The sequence below is a fragment of the Heliangelus exortis genome, chromosome 18 (assembly GCF_036169615.1).
Source record: "Heliangelus exortis chromosome 18, bHelExo1.hap1, whole genome shotgun sequence".
Taxonomy (NCBI): Eukaryota; Metazoa; Chordata; class Aves; order Apodiformes; family Trochilidae; genus Heliangelus; species Heliangelus exortis.
This window is the reverse complement of record NC_092439.1, coordinates 7,748,812-7,755,842: the sequence shown is the minus strand read 5'-3', so window position 1 is coordinate 7,755,842 and position 7,031 is coordinate 7,748,812. Positions and strand designations below refer to the sequence as shown.

General features: G+C 36.9%; 1 long non-coding RNA gene across 1 annotated transcript; it reads left to right on the top strand.

Annotated features, from left to right (window-relative positions):
- Positions 1-228: 228 nt before the first annotated feature.
- LOC139804691 (uncharacterized) lies at positions 229-2,738 on the top strand. The gene is made up of 2 exons (XR_011729497.1): positions 229-314; positions 2,333-2,738. It is a non-coding gene; the product is annotated as an uncharacterized lncRNA (long non-coding RNA).
- The last annotated feature ends 4,293 nt before the right edge of the window (positions 2,739-7,031 follow it).

Here is a 7,031-nt window from a genome sequence, read left to right as displayed (position 1 = left end):
TATGCATTGATGCAATAACTCTAGGTGATGATGGAGAGTCTCATTCTCTTTCCCTGGCAGAGAATTCTTTTGTTCCACTCTTTTTCAGGGCCACTTTCTGCAATTCCAGTCAATGCTTTTATCACTGTAAAAAACCTTCTCAGTTCACAGGATTTTTTCTTTCTATTAGAGCCTTTCCTCTGCCTTTCTTTTATCTCTCTCTCTCACCCTTCTGCCCTCTGTGACTCACTACCTGTTTCATCAAGGGAAGATCCAGAAACCTCTCCTTGATTCAGAGCTCTTCAATGCAAGAGACTGTAACAGCTCACAGCTAGGTAAGTCTATTCTTTATAAAAATACTCAAACCTGCTACTGCTTTAATCTTATCTAAAGAAAGCCCATCAGAAAAACACTGCTTCTTCCAGCTGCCTTCTCCTGTTGAGGGTCTGTAAGATCTCTTATCCACTCACAGAAGGTATAACCCTCTGCACCTAATTTATTGGGAAGAATCTGGACTTTGACCATAGATGAGATCTCTAAGTCAGAAAAGGCTGTCAGTCTTTTGTTAAAAAGGAACACAGCATTTAAGATCTGATCTCTATGTGTCTGCATCTGTATTCTTGTGCAACTTTGTGGGCTTCTTACCTTCATTCTTTCTATCTTTAAAAGTAAACAATAACATACACACTAATAATCAATGCTCCTTGGTGGCTATTTAATTATAGGACAGGTCTGAACCAGCATTGATCACTCTAAATCTACTGCCTTCAAAATCTATTGCAAATTTCAATCAATATTAAAAGGTTTTTTTGATAGAAATTAGTCTTTAGAAAAAATGTGACATGGTGATAATAGTGGCAAAAGACTTGAGTGCTTTTTGAGTGAAGTTTTTATTGTAATGTTAAACCCAATCTTTTAATACACACATCGTCTAATTTGGCAATTTCATGCTTCTTATAACAAATACAGAAATAATCCCTCTGCCTTTGGGGTTAAAAGAACCTGTAACCATGGCAATAAAGAGGTCAGAGCCCAACATCCAACTAACAGAGATGCTGAGTGACACAAAAAAGATACATGATGAATTTGCTAGATGAATATGAACCAACTGCATTAACAACACAGAAAGTCCACAAAGCCTTTTGAATGCTCAAAAGCATACAATATTTACCATGGCTTCTCACTGAAAATAAAGGGAAATGCCTTTCAAGGTTTGGTTTTAAAGCACTGAGTGCATCTGAACAAGTTTAAAAGCAGAGACAAAATGAAGTAAAAATGGTTGCTATGTGAATAGGGACAATAACAATATGCATGAAAGGACTGAAAAAGGCCCAGTTGAAGAAAAAGGGTTTTCTTAGAGTAAGATTGTAGTTACGGAGATTATGCAACCAACAGAGAGTGACATCCGAGTTAGCCTGTACTGCACCATTAGGAAGCTTCTCCCATCCATCTGGAGAAAGTCTTAGATTTGTCAGACACAGAAATACTCAAGACAAATAATCACATATCTGAAGATTTATTGACCACTATCTGCCTTATAATAATAAGGCATATTTATATTTAACTGCCTTCTCTTTGACAGGCCAAACACACAAAACATTATTTAACCCATCACAATTACAATTCTTAAACAGTATCAAAACAACGCACCTTTAAAAAGAAAGGAAAATACATATTCTTTGCTGTAGTAAGCAAGATATGACCAACAGCAGAAGAAAATCTTTGAGTAATAGCTCTCAATAAATTACATCTACTTCGAAAATAAAATTCCACATATGCATAGCAAAAAAAAACCCCAATATATGCGCACATTACTTTCATTACTCAACTGTGCAATGACTCAAGAGCCAAAACATGTCAGCATGATGAAACAGATACTCTTTCACTCTTTTAACATTGTCATAATTAGACCAGCTAATCAGGCCTCCCTCTCAGTTTTTCATCTTTTCTTTAGCCAAGTGATAACTACACAAGAACAGTTCTCTTGCAGTTCCACTCCTGGCTTCAGAAAGTCCAATCTCAGTCCCAAGACAGCAGTATTTCTGAGGCACAGTAATTTATATGTCCAGATGATCCAAATGAAAATACTATGCTGCCTAAAATGAGCTCAGCACAGCCTGAGATCTAATCTTTAAAAAGGTCAATGAAGGCATATGGATCCGCAAGGTTTAACACGCTTAAGGAAACCCTGGTTTGCTCTCTCTTCTCTATATATCCATAGGATTTTATACAACATGTAAGATGTGCCAGCTTTCTTTCCCAAGTACAAGACTGACAGATTAATTCTGCAGCCTTTTATGATAAACATAATTTTCTAATCTTCTGTGTCTGTTTGTCTATTTGTTTTCTACAGAAGCAAAGCACAAATCCTTCGGTCATACATGTATTGCAGATTTCTATCAACATGTACATGACTGTACTGACCAGGGCTGTAGACGCAAAAACCTCAAAGAAACACACAAGAACATTTCCCTCTTTCACCAGAGACCTGATACAAAGATCACTTAAGGGAGTTATTCATTTGACTTAATGAGATGTAGATCGGAGTTCTAAAAAGCAGATGATCAATGCATTATTTCAGGTAAGTGTATGCTGTAATGAATATATTTATCTACCTTTGCTAATTCTTTCATGCTTGACATTTATGCATGCCGCATACCTTCTATATTTTTTCATATATTTTGTAGTCATGTAACCAATAGCTGATATAAAATCATAATCAATACAATAAAGAACAGTCATTAAAACCTGCAGTAAAAGGAGCCTGATGAAACTGTACCTTTAATGCTTAAGTTAATATTTAAGTAAAATTATAATAGGGATGGTGTAGTTCTTATTTATGACAGGCTTAGTGTTTTCCAAGACAAAATTAAAAGAATTATGTAGGGAAAACTGTACACTACTTTATGCCATCAACATAATTAAGTATGACACAACATAAGGATTATGGGAGCAAACCCACAGAAATTCAAAGTAATTGGCTACCCCAAGCTGCTACTTCCAGTTTGGAATTTGAATTAATTAAAAGATCAAGGTCTAAAATAACAGTAGAAAACCACATACCTAAGAGGATGATTACTCTCCTAAAAAGTGAGAGAAGACTTTTAGCACAAAATTTAATCTCATAGAAGGAAGAGAGTAAAAGGTATCCCAGAACTTGGTCACAGAGGCAGGCTCAGCTTGGTTCACCTCACTGAAGGAGGAGCCTGAAGGAGGAGCACGTGAAGAACCACTGCACAGGACTCACACTGTACCCCTGGCACTGCCCAATGCCCATGAAGCAGCCTCCCAGACCTTTGTGGATCTGGCAACAATGAGCATTTTAGTCATGCTCCCTCCACTCCACCTGACTGACTCCATGTTCAAGCTGCATTACTGCACTTTCAAGAAACTCCAAGGGGACTGACTTGAGAACAATGTGACAATTATCCAGACTACTCCTCATATTCTCTTCTTCACTTGTTTCCCAACATGTATTTGTGAATGAACGTATAGATCTATGCGATGCCCAAGAGGAAGAGTGTAACAAGTCACTTTCATGTTCTTTCTGATGCCCTGGTGTTGAAGAATATGTTTTTGCTAGTGTTTTTTCAGAAGTTAAAAGAAAAAAAAATGTTCTCAAAGAGTAGAATAATTATTTATATAGTAGAACTCATTCTATAAAGGTCCTAGTTCTCAGGTATGTGGCCATATATGGAAATATAAACATCAGATGGATATCAAATAAGAGCAATATGCACAAACAGTTAAGATTTATGCCACTCCCAGTGACATACATATAATTAATAATCAGATTTCGGAAGTAACTAAAGTGGGTGTGGAGTGGGTGGGACCTGTATCAGATGTGCTAGCTTTGCTTCAGGTACAAATTCACTGCAACACAGTAAGGTCGAGACTGACAGCAAACCTCATTTCAAGTGATTTGCAGGCTCAGAAACACACACTACTCACAGCAAAAAGGAGACTACCATTCTAGGCTCTGTCTTCAAGATCAGCAGATTCAGATTGTTATGGAGATAAAGCTGTATGGACAGCTGCAAGAGAAGCAAGCAGCAAACCCAAGTGCAGTGTCAAAGAGAAGCTGAAGAACCATATGAATCCATTATGAGTCATCTGATGCAGAACTTCCTGGCTACCACAAACAGTGAAGAAGTGGAGATTACAGTCTTCTTGTTTTCCTTCCTTAAATCCCTTTCACTAAAGTTCAAGAGACTGTAGCAACAGCAGTGGTGCGAATCCATTTAGCACATTGGTGCTTAAGATTTCAACAGCCAAGGTCAGCTAAACACATAAACCACAATGGATGCCAGTTCACTCACATGTGAAATAAATCAGCAAAGTAGCTTTATACAATTCCTAGCCAAGAAAGCTTGCTGAGAAAAGGGTCAAGTTACCCTCATAGCACCTGCACTTGTGACATCCTGGTCCCTCCACACCTCAGTTCACACATTTCACTACTCTAGTGCATGGCCCCTTAGCACACAAGTCAGGTGACTACATCAGGGCTCAAGAGCTGGTGGGGCCCAGGGATGGTCTGTGAAGATGGAGGAGAAAAGGGAAAAGCACTGCAAGATGGCTGGACAGGTTGTTCCACTTCACATTGTATACAAGGGTCAAATAACTCAACAATGCCCATATTTTGTTTGGTTTTTGCACCAATCTTTTTCCCAAGCACCTTAATGAACAGGTGTCTTTAACTTCTGTCATGACTGTTTTGTCATTTATTTAGGGCTGACTGGAATTTAAAATCCAAAAAGATGGAAAAGACTTCTTCTGCATGAATAGATAGATGGCAGTAGGCAAACCACTTGATAATTGCTAGATTTTGGTAATAGGTTGCAAATTGTCATTCATGTAATATCTATGCAATGTAAATATTTCCTAGTGAATCTAAATCATGTATGTAGCTTGCCTTTGTATATAATTAATTAACACATACTCTCCTTTCTGCTATTGGTGCTAGTCCCTGGAATTCAGCCCCAACATCCGTTACTATGGATTCCTTTTTATTGCCTTTTTCAGTCACTGAAATGGCACATCCATTTTATGGCATATGCTGTATATATATTTTTCAATCACATCACAGAAAAAATTACTGTGGACTACCTTTAGTTCTGTCAATATGCTGACCTTTTCTTTTTTAACATGAAATGGGCAAAGACAACGCTAAGGTGGAATATGAGTGACTGAGCACAACTATGAGAATAGATTTTACAGGATTATGTTAAATATCCTTTCTGATTGTAAAGATATCAGCTAATGTAAAACTCTAGTGTACCAGCTGCTGTCCAAATAGATCACAAAATGAAAGTCCCCATGCTGAGCAAAGCTTAAAATAGAGCAGCTGATGAGTAAGATGGTGTCTCTTATATAAACTTCACATTTCATGCACTAAGACTTTTTATTGTCAAATTCTCCTGGGGTTGCTATTTTCCACGAAAAATCTCCAACAGAACAAAAGCACCAAATCTGTTTGACTTTTCAGGCTTTTAAATGCAGCTGTTATTTTCATATCACACAGAAACTCCCCTCTAGACTGCTTTGTGATTCATGTGTTTGGCTGAATAACTTTCCTGGAACTCAGAACAGAGGGAAACCTTCCCTGAGTACTTCCTGTCTTTCTACATGTACTAATAACAAGATGGAGTCCTCCCACCTTTGCCATTTACAACACACCAGACACACCTACTGATTGATATACCCATAAACCTCAGAAATAGTCTGCTTTTGATCTAATTTTAAAATACTAAGCATTTTCTCTGGCAACAAAAATACTACTAAAATAATTGTTCATAAGCAACAGACTTGTCTTTAAATGATGGCTCATGTCTACAGCTACACAATGTTGAAAGCAAGTTACATTAAAACACTGTCAAGAGTATACAGACATGTAATGTGCAGGGTAAGTACAATATATGTCACAGGCTTAATCTTGCATGCCATTGTCCAAATGCCTAATGGAACCAGTATGAAATCAATGCCAAAATTTGAGTCCATGAGAATTGATAAAAACTTCAGAATAAGGTCTAGTTTCAAAGATGAAGTGACAAAAAAAATTAAAAAAAAAAAATTAAATCACTGTCACCATCATATTACAGCCTGCCAATCTGTAAATCTTAAATTAATGGGTTCAAATGACACATCCTGTAATAAAAATTAATCTGACTTTATTAAAGTTATCAGCACTAACTGTAAATAGAATCAATCCCAAGTTTTTAAATATTTCATAGCTTCTTTTCATAACATGAGTCCTAAGCATCATGTTTCCCTATATGTGGAAAACAGCACAAATATTTTGTCTAACTGATATGAAAAAATAACCAGAGGTGCTGAGTAGCTCACCAAACTCTTTAGAAGGCTGCCAGCAAGGTTCTAGTTATAGTTGTGGATTTGCATCTGGATGAGTATATGGGTGTAACCCTGCCCAATTCATTTAATCCCCAAGCTTGTTTTTCCAAACTGTAAAAGGAGTGATATTATACTTGCTTAATTAATACAGTCTGTGGCTGTTAATTAGTTTAAAAAATTAGTCTTCAAATATTTAAATAACATTTACAATTCTAGCTATCCCCTTCTGTTCAGCTGATTTTGCTTGTTATTTACCACTTGTTGCTTATTTACCACATTTACAACCAAATCAAAGCTGGCCAAAAAGCTTTCTCTGTTAATTTAATTACCAAAAGGGAAGTCATCTTGCTGTTTTTTCCTCTTCCTGGTTTTTATGCTCATATTTCAAGTCAAAGGTGCATATGTACTGCCTTGCTCTGGCTATTCTGTGGAATGTAGCTTACAGATACCCTTAAATGAAGCTTTATTCCAATAACAAATTAAGCTTTACCCTACCACAGGAGTGTTGTTTCTCTCCAGAAATGCAGCAGTGCCTACCAGATTTTTTTTCAGTGTTCTAAGACGGAGATTATCTTTCTCATACCACTGTTAAGTGAAGCTGCCAACACTCTTATAAGGATGCAAGACACATAAGGAAAAAAAAGAGCTATAAAAGCTATAGCTTTCCTTGGAAGTATGGAACAGATTAGTCAGAGAAAGTAATA